The 16790-nt window shown below is 41.3% G+C and overlaps 1 long non-coding RNA gene across 1 annotated transcript; it reads left to right on the plus strand.

The window, feature by feature from the left end:
- The first annotated feature begins 5141 nt into the window (after positions 1 to 5141).
- Positions 5142 to 7835, plus strand: LOC139027701 (uncharacterized). Its single transcript, XR_011479827.1, has 2 exons — positions 5142 to 6873; positions 6927 to 7835. It is a non-coding gene; the product is annotated as an uncharacterized lncRNA (long non-coding RNA).
- The last annotated feature ends 8955 nt before the right edge of the window (positions 7836 to 16790 follow it).

Below are 16790 nucleotides of genomic sequence, written 5' to 3' on the forward strand. Positions count from 1 at the left end.
GTATGCAACTTACTTTCAACATCAGAAACTCTTCGCTTATGCTGCCTTGCTGACAAAACTGCAGTAGTGATGCTTGGCACAGAAAAAATGGAAAACAGAAGATTCAAAGCAGAAGTAGTATCACCTCTCACTCATTTGAAATGTGGTGCTGTGTTGAATTTGTGTCAGGATCTAAGAGACGACATGACACCTAGATAATGCCATTAAAGGAAGTTGAGCACCCAGTATACAGTTTTACCATTTTTACTATGCTTTGCCCTTATAGTTAGGATTCTGGCTCTACTGAATTTTATATACAAGGAACTATAATCTAATTGTAAGCATTGTATACATATTGTACACATTAATTGTACACATATACAGTACCAGTCAACATTTTGGACACACCTACTCATTCCAGGGTTTTTCTTGATTGTTACTATTTTCTACATTGTAGAATAATAGTGAAGACATCAAAACTATAAAATAACACATGTAGTAACCAAAAATGTGTTAAACAAATCGACATATTTTATATTTGAAATTCTTCAAAGTGGCCACCCTTTGCCTTGATGACAGCTTTGCACACTCTTGGCATTTTCTCAAACAGCTTCATGAGGAATGTTTTTCCAACAGTGTGAAAGGAGTTCCCACATATGCTGAGCACTTATTGGCTGCTTTTCCTTCACTCTGTGGTCCAACTCTTCCAAAACCATCTCTATTGGGTTGAGGTCGGGTGATTGTGGAGGCCAGGTCATCTGATGCAGCACTCCATCACTCTCCTTCTTGGTCAAATAGCCCTTACACAGCCTGGAGCTGGGTTGGGTCATTGTCCTGTTGAAAAACAAATGATAGTCCCACTATGCCCAAACCAGATGGGATGGCGTATCGCTGCAGAATGCTGTTGTAGCCATGCTTTTTAAGTGTGCCTTGAATTCTAAATAAATCTTTGACAGTGTCACCAGCAAAGCACCCCCACTCCATCACACCTCCTCTTCCATGCTTCACGTTGTGTCCAAACCTTTGACTGGTACTGTAAATCTGACACTCTGACCAGGCCATACAGTAGGTAGTACATGCATTACAGGGGCGCTGCAGCATTGCTAGTATGATTCTACTATCATAATAAATGTGAGTGAGCTCTATCAAAGAGCTATGCGGAACAGATTACTAAAATCTTTAAAACCACTTTCATGTTCTTTCCCTCAGRTCAGCAGTCTCACTGGTGATATGCTAGGTTTTTCTTAAAAAATAAAGGAGAGCAGCACACTCTAGGAACTCATATGCAGAAATATTTATGTCCAACGTTCCGACAGACAAGCTGTCTTCATCAGGGTATAATGACAAACACTGCGAGATGACTCGTTTATATAGTGTCAAAAGACACACACAGCTGTCTGTAATCATGTAGGCTTATGTAGCAAAATTCTATCTATGATCGTATGCTATCCATTTATGTTTTTTGCATGCTATTTTAATATATGAGAATTAACCAATGATATCAGGCCACAACTGGCCATGATTACAGACACCCGTGTGTGTCTTTTGACACTATATAAACGAGTCATCCCGCAGGGAGTACCAGTACCAGATCAATGTGCATGGGTGCGAGGTATTTGAGGTAGATATGTYCATGAAGGCAGGGTAAAGTGACTAGGCATCAGGATAGATAATAATGTTGTGTTGTGTTGTGTTGGTATGTGTGTGTGTTTAATGTGTGTGTGCGCATGTAGTGTATGTGAATGTGTGTGGGTTTTGTGTGAGTGTCAGTGTAGTGTGAGTGTGAGTGAGTGTGTGTATATATAGTCTTGTGAGTGTACATAGAGTCAGTGCATATAGTCCAGGTAACCATTGAATTAACTATTTAGCACTCGTATGGCTATTTAGCAGTCTTATGGCTAGTGGGTAGAGGCTGTCTCGGAGCCTGTTGGTCCGAGAGCTGATGCTCCGCTACCGTATGCCAGATGGTAGCAGAGTGATCAGTCTATGGCTTGGGTGGCTGGAGTCTTTGGCAATTTTGCGGGCCTTCTTCTGACACCGCTTAATATAGAAGGAGGAAGGGAGCTCGGCCCCAATGATGTACTGGGCTGTCCGTACCACCCTCTGTAGCGCTTCGAGGGCAGTGCATTTGATGGTGCAGCCAGTCAAGATGCTCTCGATGGTGCAGCTGTAGAACTTTGAGGATCCGAGGGCCAATGACAAATCTGTTTAGCCTCCTAAGGGGGAAGAGGCACTGTTGTGCCGTATTCACGACTGTGCAGGTGTGTGTGGACCATGTTAAGTCCTTAGTGATGTGGCCGGCAAGGAACTTGAAGCTCTCGGCCCACTCCACCACAGCCCTGTCGATGTGGGCGTGCTCTCCCGTCTTTCTTCTGTAGTCCACGATCAATGTTACTGGCATTGAGGGAGAGGTTGTTGTTAAGGCACCACACTGCTAAGTCTCTGACCTCCCTTTAGGCTATCTTATCGCCATCGGTGATCAGGCCTACCACRGTCGTATCATCAGCAAACTTGATGATGGTGAGGGAGTCATGCGTGGCCATGCAGTCGTGGGTGAACAGGGAGTACAGGAGGGGKCTAAGCACACACCCCTGAGTTACCCCAATGTTGAAGGTCAACGTGGCGGAGTTGTTGTTGCTTTCCCTCACCACTTGGGGCTGGCCCGTCAGGAAGTCCAGTTGCAGAGGGAGGTGTTCAGTCCCGGGGTCCTCAGCTTGGCGATGAGRTTGGAGGAGACTACGGTGTTGAACGCTGAGCTGTAGTCTATGAACAGCATTCTCACATAGTTATTTCCCCTCTTGTCCAGGTGGGAGAGGGCAGTGTGTGCAATTGTAAGTGRAATTGTGATTGTGTCACCTGTGGATCTGGAAGGGATATGGGAATTGGAGTGGGTCCAGGATGTCTGGGATGATGATGTTAGTGTGTCCTGACCAGCCTTTCAAAAACACTTAATAGTATAACAGATGTGAGTGCTACAGGGCGATAGTCATTTAGGCAGGTTACCTTGGTGTCCTTGGGAACAGGAACAATGGTGGTCAGCTTGAAACATGTTGGGATTACAGACTGGGACAAGGTGAGATTGAAAATATCTGTGAAGACACTTACTAGCTGCTCTGTGCATGCTTTGAAAACGCGCCCTGGTATTCCGTCTGGCCCGTCGGCCTTGCTCTAGCATTTAGCCCAGCGTGGATATTGCCTGTAATCCATGGTTTTTGGTTTGGATACATTCATATGTATCCAAATGGGGCTGATGTCGTCTATGCAATTATTGATGAAGACTGTGACTGATGTGGTAAACTCCTCAATGCAATCGGATGAATCCCAGAAACATATCCCAATCTGACTAGCAGTCTGTACCAGTCTTGTAGCCTTGTGTCGACTTCATCGGATCACTTCCATATTTAGTGCGTCAATGATGCTTCCTGTTTCAGCTTTTGTTTGTAAACAGGAAGCAGGCGAATAGAGTCATGGTCAGAATTACCGAAGGGAGGACGAGGGAGGGCCTTGTATGCATTTCTGTAGGTAGAATAAAGTGGTCTAGAGTTTTAGTGTCCCTTGTGGCGCAGGAGACGTGTTGGTAGAAGTGAGGTAAAAGAGTCTCCCCYCGTTAAAGTCTCTGTCCACCAGAAATGCTGCCTCTGAGTGAACGGTTTCTTGTTTGTTTATGGCCCCATACAGTTTGTGGTGGTGTCGGCTTGTGGAGGGATGTAAACAGCTGTGATGATTTCGGATGAGAACTCTCTTGGTAGATTAAAGGATCTGCAGCTTACCATGAGCTATTCTATATCAGGTCAGCAAAAGCTCAAGATTTTCTTCACACTGGAAGCAGCTCACCAGTTGTTGTTTATGAATAGGCACACCCCTCCCCTTTGGATTTGGCCGCATTTGTCAGATCGTGCTGCTGCATGGAGAAATCACTGAGTAATACATACGTAGAGTCATCCAGTCACGTCTCTGCAAGGCATATAATATTGCAGCTTTCCATGTCTCTCTGATAGGAGACTCTCGAACAAAGATCATCCATCTTATTTTCGAGTGACTGGACATTTGCCAATAGAACAGACGGGAGTGCCGATCGATTTTCTCTTCATCTTAGTCTCACCAGGATGCCGGCTTGTCTACGCCTGCTGTGTTTTAATAGCCCATGAAACAAAGGGATGGGGTTCGGTATGAAGAAGCTGAGTCAGAGTTGAAGTCAAAGTCATGGTTAGTAACTGTCGATCTGATGTTCAGAAGTGCTCGGAGATCATATGTGATAATAATGAACTTTCTGTACAAAAAAAGTAAGGATAAACACTCAAAAAAAAGTAACTTTGTAGCAAACACACCAAAATTCCGATCTGTTTCTCTGAATTGCCTTGTGAAAAACTTAAACTGTATGACCGTATTTGAAAACTTAGCTAGTCATGTTGGCAATAGAACAAACTTGACCAGCTAAACTTGACTTTTGGCAAACTCCAAGCGAGCTGTCATGTGCCTTTTACTGAGGAGTGGCTTCCATCTGGCCACTACCATAAAGGCCTGATTGGTGGAGTGCTGCAGAAATGGTTGTCCTTCTGGAAGGTTCTCCCATCTCCACAGATGAACTCTGGAGCTCTGTCAGAGTGACCATCGGGTTCTTGGTCACCTCCTTGACGAAGGACCTTCTCCCCCGATTGCTCAGTTTTCCGAGTGGCCAGCTCTAGGAAGAGTCTTGGTGGTTCCAAACTTCTTCAATTTAAGAATGATGGAGGCCACTGTGTTCTTGAGGACCTTCAATGCTGCAGACAATTTTTGGTAACCTTCCCAAGATCTTTGCCTCGACACAATCCTGTCTCGGAGCTCTACGGACAATTCCTTCTACCTCATGGCTTGATGCTTGCTCTGACATGCACTGTCAACTGTGGGACCTAATATAGACAGGTGTGTGCCTTTCCAAATCATGTCCAATCAATTGAATTTAGCACAGGTGAACTCTAATGAAGTTGTAAAAACATCTCAAGGATGACCAAAGGAAACAGGATTAACCTGAGCTCAATTTCGAGTTTTATAGCAAAGGGTCTGAATACTAATGTAAATAAGGTATTTCATTTATTTATTTATTTTAAATTTGCAAAAATGTCTAAAAACCTGTTGTCGCTTTGTCATTGTGGGGTCTCGTGTGTAGATTGATGAGGGAAAAATGTATTTAATCTATTTTAGAATAAGGCTGTAACGTAACTGTAACGATGTGTGCTGAGAGTCGGGAAGCAAGTTCAGGGAGTGAGTGTTTTAATAAATAAACACAACACAGAATATGAAACAGGAACAGAAACAATAACGCCTGTGAAAGGAACTAAAGGGAGTGACATATATAGGGAAGGTAATCAGGGAGGTGATGGAGTCCATGTGAGTCTGACACGCAGGTGACCCTAACGAAAGTGAAAGGTGTGCGCCATAATGAGCAGCCTGGTGACCTAGAGGCCGGAGAGGGAGCACACATGACAGTAACAAAATGTGGAAAAGGGGAATGGGTCTGAATACTTTCCTAATGCACTGTATGCTTTTCATATTTATTCTGTAACAAACATTTCAATTTAGCCCTATCCATGCAGGCCAATTTCCACAAGTGTAAAGGGTTAAAAAGCTCAACATGTTTGTGGCAAATGTCAAAGAAACCATCAAAAAAAATAGGTGATTGACTATTTGTTTACCTCAAAATACAGATCCATAACCTTGAAGGGTTTGCCTCTTTACATTTGTTAGTACCAAATTCAGGGGTATCCTACTTGAACAAAGCAGTAACGGTTTCATATCGTAACCACAGCCTATACAATATCACACCGTCATGTCGATTGGTTTTCAATCCGTTTTTATCAGGCATAAGTCAGTTGTGGCCTACTAGCAAGATTTCTGATAATCGTGTCAAAAGAGGGTAAAAGAGGATAAGATGTAGGCAGGTGTATTGTAGGCCTACATTTCGCACTCGTCTTGACGACAGGGAGGGTCAAGTGGAGTTACTCTGATCTGTTCTTTATTAAAAAGCTCTACTGCCTAGTAGTGAGTGTCTACTATACTATTGTTGGCTAACGTTAACAGAGTGGTGAAGTGAACACACATGAGCTCAACATATCACAGCTAATCTCATAAGAAACCAAGAATTGGCCAACAGTATAACAAAAACTCTTCTTAATCTGTTCAAATTCTGTTCATTCCTTCAATGTGAAACAGCAGTGGCTATTGGCAGATAGAAAATACCACAAGTGTGAAGATATGGGATTTTCTAAACTGAGGATACAGTGTTCTCGGGTGTTTTGCATAAGAGAGGAAATGGCTAAATCCCATAAAACTGAGAATGGTCACTAATGCACCGCAGAGTTTATTGAAACTCAGGTCAACTATTTAATGTACAGTCGTGGCCAAACGTTTTGAGAATGACACAAATATTAATTTTCAATGTCTGCTGCCTCAGTTTGTACGATGGCAATATGCATATACTCCAGAATGTTATGTAGAGTGATCAGATGAATTGCAATTGGTGAGTACACTGCATTGATGGTTACTGGATTTCTGACCCTAATAGTTGTATTTCTTATATTAATGTGCTGTGCTGCATGTATTATCCCCTGTTTGAGGAAATCTTTTACAGATGTTGCGCACGCTGCAGTTATGATGCCACTGCTTGCTCACGGGGGGGATGCTGAGACTGTCTTGACAGAGGATGGTTTGCTATGAAATAATTTTTAAAAAATTGCTTATTTTTAGTTTAATTCATTGCTTTTTGTTTCACAATGTATCCTTGTAATCTTTTACCCTGTATGTTGTCCTACCTTATGTCAAGGTTTAAATTTCCTGGGTGGGAGGTAACCAACCTAGTACCTGTTAGGGGTAGCAGGGTGGACGAGATGGTTTTTATTTTCTATACAATAAAGGTATGTTTCTTTTAATCTTTGTATTCTGAGTTTGACACCCTAAAAGGGTGTCAAAAGGAGGAGTCGAAATGCAACTTAGCGTATATCATTTGTTGATTTTTTCTTTGTTGATAAAAAAAAAAAATATATTTTTTTTTTATTATTAATTAATTAATAATACACTTTTTACTATTTTCATGAAATACTATTAACATATTACTATACTGTGACCGCTGAAGTAAAGGATAATGAGTGACACCTTAGGGGTGTCAAAAGGGGGACTCCTAAAAATCTCTATGTTATCTAATATGTTACTAGGGTACTGACAACGTGTTCTGAATGGTCATTAAAGGTCTAAAGTTCCTGGGTTTATCAACAACKTGGTATGTATGTATCGATCATTGAACTTGATGGTTTCTGTTTTAATTTACACCCCTTTTGGGGTGTAAAAAGGGGGAATTGTTAGGATTTGTGTTTATTGCACTATAACCCAATGCTATATCACATGTGATATAATATTAGCAACTGTTAGCCTGGGCGCCTGGGTGTCTGTGTGTGTGTGCTGGAAGTAACAGTTAGCCCCAGATAAGTGTGCTGGGAAGCTGTGGTTAACCTTGAGCGAGAACAGTGTGCTTTGTATGCAGGTGCAAATAGCTCAGACAATGTTGCAGAGCTGTCTGACCTCAGTCTCTGGGGTGAGGGAGCGTAATCTACACAGCAACAGCGCCGGGACACCAAAGAGCGCCAAGAGGCTGGGACTAGCCTGAGCGCCGGCGATAGGCTGAGCAAAGTTTAAACCACGCTCAGCCTCTACTGTGATAGGCCAACAGACGGGTTGTAACTAGTCTGTCACAGTATAAGAACAGCTGTTTACTTACATCCTGCCAGTTCTCTGTTCTGCCCTGCGAGGTGATACAGAGAACCCGTATATACGAAAATTGCATTTACCATTTATCGCTTGAGTTTAATAAAAATACTTAAAGTATATTCGGTGACTCTGAATTACATTTTGTCCTGATACCAGATTTGAATTGACGCAAATCCCTTATAGTTATCGAACATTAGCTTGGTAGATTATACACATATTAACGTTAGACAGCAATAAAAAGCTGGCATACATCTAAGAAGAACTTAGGTAGCTACAGCAAAGAATTACAAAATGTTCGCCTAACTGAAATTCCTTACTGTCATCTCTGCCGACCAAGACCACACTCGGTTTGATAACACAGCAGCCACTAAGTGGCAACGAATTTGGCCAAATAGTTTTACTCACTTTCAATATACCCACTTCTGTTGATCCTCCCACTTCTATTGACACGCACACTCCCAGACATACTCGATGTATGCAGTTACCCATGACTCTTTTGGCCACTAGAGGCCTCTATCATTCTCTATGGTCACTGCCGCATCAGCGAAATGGCTGCGAAATGCGCAGCGCTGAAGTTGGTCTCCACCGCCTAGCTCACGCAGCAAAGCTGCTGAATGAACAAATAAATGTTTGGCGGGAAAGAGGGGCCCAGCACTGAGAGTTATGCTAATTAGCACCATCTACATGGGAGGTGGGAATTGCAAGCTATTACCAAAATAGGTGCTCAGGTGCTAGAAGCAACATTAGCCTAGCCATTAGCTCAAACAAAGAAAACCATCTTTCAAAATGGATAAATGTGCATCCAGGTATACTTATTTGGGAGAGTCAACTTATTTTAATGACATTATGTCATTTGATTTAATACATGTTATTAATAAAGTTTGCTCCATTTGAAGTAGAAATCGAAAATAAACTTTATTAAATTAAACAAAACATTTAAAGGCCCAGTGCAGTCAAAAACGTGATTTCCAGCATTTTATATATTGCCACACTATGAGGTTGGAATAATACTTGGGAATTCAAATCAAATCACATTTTATTTGTGACATGCTTACTTACAAGCCCTTAACCAACAATGCAGTTTTAAGAAAATACTTTTTTTTTTAAATGTGAAAATTATGATGATAGCCTTTTAATTTAAGAGCTGTTTGAAAAGATCACCTGGAATTTCAGATTGTTTTGGTGGGATGTTTTGGCCTGCTTGGTGACATCACCAAGCTATAAGTTAGTTAATAGACCAGTTGCAAACCTCTCTGCCAATAACATCTAGTTTTCCCTTCCCCACTCAGACCACTCCCTGACACTCCTGGTAAAAGTCTTGCTTGGGAAATTGCTCTTTGCTAAAAGGCTATTTTTGACCATTTTAATTGAAACCAATCATAGGTTATTATTATTGTAACGGCTGTCTATCTCTTCCTCCTCATCTGARGAGGAGAGGCGAGAAGGATCGGAGGACCAATACGCAGAGTGGTAAGTMTCCATGTTTTAATATAATCCACGAAAACAAGACACATTACACAATACAAAATAACTAACCGAAACAGTCCCGTGTGGCAACAAACACTGACACGGAAGACAAACACCCACAAACCAACAGTGAAAACAGGCAACCTAAATATGGCTCCCAATCAGAGACACTGCAAAACACCTGCCTCTGATTGAGAACCATATCAGGCTAAATGAACAAACCTAAACATAGAAACAAATAACATAGACTGCCCACCKCAACTCARGCCCTGACCATACTAAATAAAGACAAAACAAGGGAAAATAAAGGTCAGAACGTGACAATTATTCATTGTTACCCAGATAACAACGGCTGCATTGGACCTTTAATAATTTTGAGACTACAGGAAATAGGTTGACTGCTATTTTAACAACTGCAGTAATGGATGCTTTGGTTGTCAACAGTCATGTGGCTGTTGTAGTCTTTTGAATGTAGGAAAACAGGGATCTCTAAAGTTGTCCCAGGTGAGGCAGGCAGCACAGGAGTTTTGAACTCAGCCTGTGTGTCTGTCTAATTCCTGTTGTGGCAAGACAGGGTCAGGTTGCTAGGCATTATTGAAGTCTTGGTTTATACTCTAATAACTTTTTATTTGATTCCTGTCCAGTTTATGATCCTGTCTGTTCATTGTCCCCCTTTTTGTTTTCTATATACCGTACCAATCAAAAGTTTGGACACACCTACTCATTCAAGGGTTTTTCTTTATTTTTGCTATTTTCTACATTGTAGAATAATAGTGAAGTCATCAAAACTATGAAATAACACTGGAATCATGTAGTAACCAAAAAAGTGTTAGCTTCTTATGGCTGAGATCCCGTTAACGGGATCGACTTGACAACAGCCAGTGAAAGTGCAGGGCGCCAAATACAAACAACAGAAATCTCACAATTAAAATTCCTCAAACATACAAGTATTTTACACCATTTTAAAGATAAACTTGTTGTTAATCTCACCACAGTGTCCGATTTCAAAAAGGCTTTACGTCGAAAGCACACCATCTGATTATGTTAGGTCAGTACCTAGTCACAGAAAAACACAGCCATTTTCCAGCCAAAGAGAGGAGTCACAAAAAGCAGAAAGAGATAAAATTAATCACTAACCTTTGATGATCTTCATCAGATGACACTCATAGGACTTCATGTTACACAATACATGTATGTTTTGTTCGATAAAGTTCATATTTATATCCAAAAATCTTAGTTTACATTGGCGCGTTATGTTCGGTAATGTTTTGCCTCCAAAAAATCCGGTGATTTTGCAGAGAGCCACATCAATTTACAGAAATACTCATAATAAACATTGATAAAAGATACAAGTGTTTAACATGGAACTTTAGATAAACTTCTCCTTAATGCAACCGCTGTGTCAGATTTCAAAAAAACTTTACGGAAAAAGCACACCATGCAATAACCTGAGTACGGAGCTCAGACACAAAAACAAGCCATACAGGTACCTGCCATTTTGTGGAGTCAACAGAAGTCAGAAATAGCATTATAAATATTCACTTACCTTTGATCTTCATCAGAATGCACTCCCAGGAATCCCAGTTACACAATAAATGTTTGTTTTGTTCGATAACGTCCATAATTTATGTCCAAATACCTTCTTTTTGTTRGTGCGTTTAGTTCCAAAATCCAAATTGATGACGAAAATTAAAAAAATTCCATTACAGTCGTAGAAACATGTCAAACGATGTGTAGAATCAATCTTTAGGATGTTTTTAACATAAATCTTCAWTAATGTTTCAACCGGAGAATTCCTTGCGATGGAACGCAGCTAACTCTCACGGGGGCGCGCCTGAGTGAGCTCGTGGCACTCTGCCAGACCCCTGACTCAATCAGCTCTCATTCCCCCCTCCTTCACAGTAGAAGCATCAAACAAGGTTCTAAAGACTGTTGACATCTAGTGGAAGCCTTAGGAAGTGCAATATGACCCCATAGACACTGTATATTGGATAGGCAAACCTACAAACCTCAGATTTCCCACTTCCTGGTTGGATTTCTTCTCAGGTTTTTGCCTGCCATATGAGTTCTGTTATACTCACAGACATCATTCAAACAGTTTTAGCAACTTCAGAGTGTTTTCTATCACAATCTACTAATAATATGCATATTTTAGCTTCTGGGACTGAGTAGCAGGCAGTTTACTCTGGGAACCTTATTCATCCAAGCTACTCAATACTGCCCCCAGCCATAAGAAGTTAAACAAATATATTTGGTAACTCTAATGAACTTATCCTCTGCTGAAGCTGGTTGAGAGAATGCCAAGAGTGTGCAATGCTGTCATCAAGGCAAAGGATGGATACTTTGAAGAATTTCAAATATGAAATATATTTTGATTAACACTTTTTTGGGTACTTCATGATTCCACATGTATCATGTATTTTCAGAGTTTTTAATTATTTTATTTAACTAGGCAAGTCAGTTAATTAAGAACACATTCTTATTTACAATGACGGCCTAAACCGGCCGACGCTGGGCCAATTGTGCGCTGCCCTATGGGACTCCCAATCACGGACGAATGTGATGCAGCCTGGATTCAAACCAGGGACTCTTGCACTGAGATGCAGTGCCTTAGACCGCTGCGCCACTCGGGAGCCCAGTTTTGATGTCTTCACTATTATTCTAAAATGTAGAAAATAATAAAAATAAAGAAAAACCCTGGAATGAGTAGGCGTCCAAACTTTTGACTGGTACTGTACTTTGTACATATTGTACATAAGTCTTGCTGTGACTGATTTCCCTAATTCAATGTAAATAGGTATTGCACCGCTATAGGCCCTATACCAGCTTATTGCCTCCCCACTTAGACTTCCACTGCCAGAGGGGCACTTCGCAAATGGACTCAGAAAAGTGCGTATTTCGTCCTGGTCATATGAGATGATAATAAGACATACATGCTCATGAAGTCTTGGAATGTCTTATTATACCGGCAGGCTTTAAACAACCAAAACTGATTCCAATCTTATTGTTACCGTGGTGTTTCGTGAAACTTAATCAACATTTCATTATTGGGCAAAAGATCGGAATTGGGCTGCGTGTGTAAACGCAGCCTAAAAGTCTATGAGCTATTTTTTCAATATGTGCAAGCTGGAAAGAGAGCTTTAGYAATGTTATTGAGGCTGTATGACACACACAACCCTCTATGGCTGCATTTAGACAGGCAGTCCAATTCTGATCTTATTTCTACTAATTGGTCCTAAAAAAAACTATGGCGTCAACAATGAAGCTCAATGCACAAGGTGATGTCATCAAAAAGATGCCTATGTCCAACTCTTATTATGCTTGCAATGTTAACCAGAACATACACAAACATATACACAAGACATCAATATCATACATAAATGATCAACAATATGTCTTATATAATAAAAGCAAGACCTTCATGTTGAGGAGCCACATACGGTATCTGGTGTGCTGGTCTGTAAACTATTAATGATTATAGTGTGACTGCATACAGTGCAAAGTTAGCTGGGGGGTATTTTTGTATTGCTGGCACAAAAACAGTAAAACATTGCCCTTATCGCTATGCAGGAAATCATCAAAACAGAATAATTGCCCTAATGGGATGCATTCTAAAGTTAGATATAAATGTACAATTACTAGTGAAACAATTATTCTTCTCAATGGTAGATAACACTCAGTTATCGGTGATGAGAATTCATGTCATTGCAAAAGATAAAATATGTCAATATGTGTACGAAGAATTAAGCTAGAGCTGAACAATGGTCAACCATGTACTTTCCTTGTCATCTGTTGTCATGTCATACAGTCTTGTAAAAACACAGCCTTTGTCCACCCCAACAATCATCTCTGAATTTACTGAGAATCATTGATGAGAAGTGTTAAAATATGATCCACACTGACATCATGTGGTCAAGTATTGAACTGCATTTACAWCAAACCTCAAGACATTTCATCCCAACAATGCAGCAATCAACATGTTAACCTCAAAATAACAAGGTAGAACAAAAACACAGGGGATATAAAAAATTAAAAGAACACGATAAAGTAAGTAATCATACTTTATACAGGATCAGTTCCATATTTACAAAGTACATATCTACTGGATTGAGAGGTAGATATGTATAGGCGTAAGGTGAATAGGCATCAGGATATACAGTATAATAAACAGAGTAGCAGCAGTGTATATGATGATTGTATGTCAGTGGGTTGTGTATAGAGTCTATAAGTGTATGTGCATATTATGTGTGTGTGAACAAATGATGGAGTGAGTGTTTGTATGTGTGTTGGAGAATCAGTGTGCGTAGTGTGTGAGTGTGCATAGACAGTGCAAAAATAAGAATAATAAAATACTAAGGTCAACTCAGCCATTTTGTTAGATATTTAGTTAGCTATTTATCCATCTTATGGCATGGGGATAGAAGCTGTTCAGGAGGCTGTTGGTGTCAGACTTGATGTACCGCTTGCCATGCGGAAGCAAAGAGAACAGTCTATGGCTTGGGTGGTTGGAGTCTTTAATGATTTTCCGGGCCTTCCTTTCACACCGCCTCATTCAGAGGTCCTGGATGGCAGGTAGCTCGGCCCCAGTGATGTACTGGGCTGTCCGCACCACCCTCTGTAGCGCCATGTGATCGAGGGCGGTGTTATTGCCATACCAAGCAGTGATGCAGCCAGTCAAGATGAGCTCAATTGTACAGCTGTATAACTTTTTGAGGATTTGAGAACCAATGCCAAACCTAAGGGAAAGAGGAGCTATCGCACCTTCTTCACAACAGTGTGTGTGTGTGGACCATTTTAAATTCTTAGTGATTTGGACACCGAGGAACTTAAAGCTCTCGACCTGCTCCACTGCATCCCCATCGATGTGGATGGTGGCGTGCTCCCCCCCACAATCAGCTCCTTGGTCTTACTGACGTTGAGGGAGAGGTTGCTGTTCCGGCCCCATAATCATAGCTGCGGGAAGTAGCAGTGCTTAAAAATTAATTAATTAATTAAACGGAATATATAATTTTTTCACAAAAGTAGTGCACTGAGTCTTTAGTAGTCCTGTGTTAGCGGGCTAATATAGCCGTCTGAAGCGCCCGCAGATTTCTCCTTATTCCTATATTGTCCTTTTGCTCGTGTGATGACTATGTGGAAGTCGTAGCAGTACTTATTTTACTTGTTCCTCTCCTCAGCCGTAGCCTCAGMGTTGTCTGCGATAGCCCTGTGTGTGGTAGCCCTATCCCTTAGTTTAGCACCAAACTCTGGTTTATCTATGAACAAGGCAAAGCTTTCTCCTTATTGATCAAATAGCCKTTACACAACCTGGAGGTGGGTTGGGTCATTGTCCTGTGWAAAACAAATGATAGTCCCACTAAGCGCAAACCAAATGGGATGGCGTATCGCTGCAGAATGCTGTGGTAGCCATGCTGGTTAAGTGTGCCTTGAATTCTATATAAATCACAGACAGTGTCGCCAGCAAAGCACCCACACACAATCACACCTCCTCCATGCTTCACGATGGGAACCACACATGCAGAGATCATTCGTTCTAATACTCTGCATCTCACAAAGACACGGCGTTTGGAACCAATTGCTGAGGCTGGTAACTAATGAACTTATCCTCTACAGCTGAGGTAACTCTGGGTCTTCCTTTCATGTGGCAGTCCTCATGAGAGCCAGTTTCATCACAGCGCTTGATGGTTTTTGAGACTGCAGTTGAAGAAACTCAAAGTTCTTGAAATTTTCCAGATTGACTGACCTTCATGTCTTAAAGTAATGATGYACTGTGGATTCRCTTTGATTATTTGAGCTGTTCTTGCCATAATATTGACTATCTTCTGTAAACCARCCCTACCTTTTCACAAAATAACTGATTGTCTCAAGAAGGAAAGAAATTACACAAATTAACTTTGACTGGTACTGTATGTAAACATTTAGTTATGTAACTYCCTGTATGGGGGGTGTGGTTTTAAGTGTATCTGACAAAACATGGGAGCACCGGCCTCACAGAAGAAAAGCATAGAAATAGAAACACAAACTCAAGTGAGTTTAAATAAGTGGTGGGTGTGGGCAGTCAGGGGGTGATGGTGGCTCGGCGGGCCTTGATGAACCTGGTTGGGCCGGAGGAAGGCGGTGAGCCCCCCTGTCCTCTCCATGGAGCAGTGTGAGGGGTGAGGCTCCTTCCACCCCAGGCCAGATGTGATGTTGCGGTGGTCTCCTAGGAACTGGAAACTCTCATGGTCTAGTCTACGCCCCGGTTTGGGTACAGAGAGGCTCTGATCCAGCAGGGTTGGTTCACTAGGGGTGCAAGGATTTGTGGGTCTTCAGAGGTGGTGGTAGGGCCTTGAAGTACAATGGACGACACATTATACAACAACACATCAATGCTAAAGTAAGCGAATAGGCTAGTATTGGATAGTGTGCGTAATCATACCGATTTAATTGATGAACATGGGTTCAGAACATCCTCTTTCGCCTTCAGCAGAGATTAATTAATTGCTTGCTTGCATTTTATAATGGTAACTTTTCAATAAAGTTTAGTTGCTTCATCAACTTGAGTCTGTTTGCAACACACATAGGCTAAGCACACTAGACACATTCACTCACTATATTCCACAAGATCTTGCAATATTGCACTGTTTGTAAGTTTATGTTCATGTGGTTCTTTGGAAATGTTGTGAACCAGTCCTTGGATTGCTACTCGTGAGAGAGCCTATTGGTCATTCATTGGCCACTCCACCAGTTCAGTGTGTGTGTGTGTGAGATACAAAAGTAAATATATTCTATTCTAGTCTCATGACCATGTGTAACCAATGTGAAATGGCTAGCTAGTTAGCGGTGGTGTGCGCTAATAGCGTTTCAATCGGTGACGTCACTCYCTTTGAGACCTTGAAGTAGTGGTTCCCCTTGCTCTGCAAGGGCCACGGCTTTTGTGGAGCGATGGGTAACGATGCTTCGTGGGTGACTGTTGTTGATGTGTGCAGAGGGTCCCTGGTTTGCGCCCGGGTCGGGGCAAGGGGACGGACTAAAGTTAAACTGTTACACATGCCTAAAGTAACAGCAACTTGGCTTCAGAGAGATTGTTTATGTTCTGAGTGGTATCCTCCTCTGAGCATTGAAACATCCACAGTAGGGCTGTCACACTGCATTTTTTTAAATAATAATCATTCAATGTGATGACATTGAATCAATGTGGAAAACTGATTGGATTTGCAAAAAGTAAGATAATTTTTATTTTATCATTTCTTTTTAAATTAAATCCAATGAGATGGTGAAATGTTTTGTTGATTTCACATTGAATTCACATTAGTTGACAACTCAACCAAATTTAAACCAAAACTAGAGGTTGAAATTACGTCTGTGCCCAGTGGGGTATATCGCCACAACTGTGCCAATGGTGAATGTCTTGAGAAATAGCCTAAACAATTCAACATGCATGATATGCCCATAGAGATCCTACTAAATTACTAGAGGGGCTATGTCATAAACTCTTCAAAGTTCCAGAATGGTGTGAAAATGGCAGCCATATTGATCAGGGAGAAATCCAAACCAGTCTAATTGGAATGAATAGCAGTAGAGGCATAATCCTGATACATATGCAGGAAAATACAACGCATGTGATA

This window comes from Salvelinus sp. IW2-2015, linkage group LG5 (assembly GCF_002910315.2).
Source record: "Salvelinus sp. IW2-2015 linkage group LG5, ASM291031v2, whole genome shotgun sequence".
NCBI lineage: Eukaryota > Metazoa > Chordata > Actinopteri > Salmoniformes > Salmonidae > Salvelinus > Salvelinus sp. IW2-2015.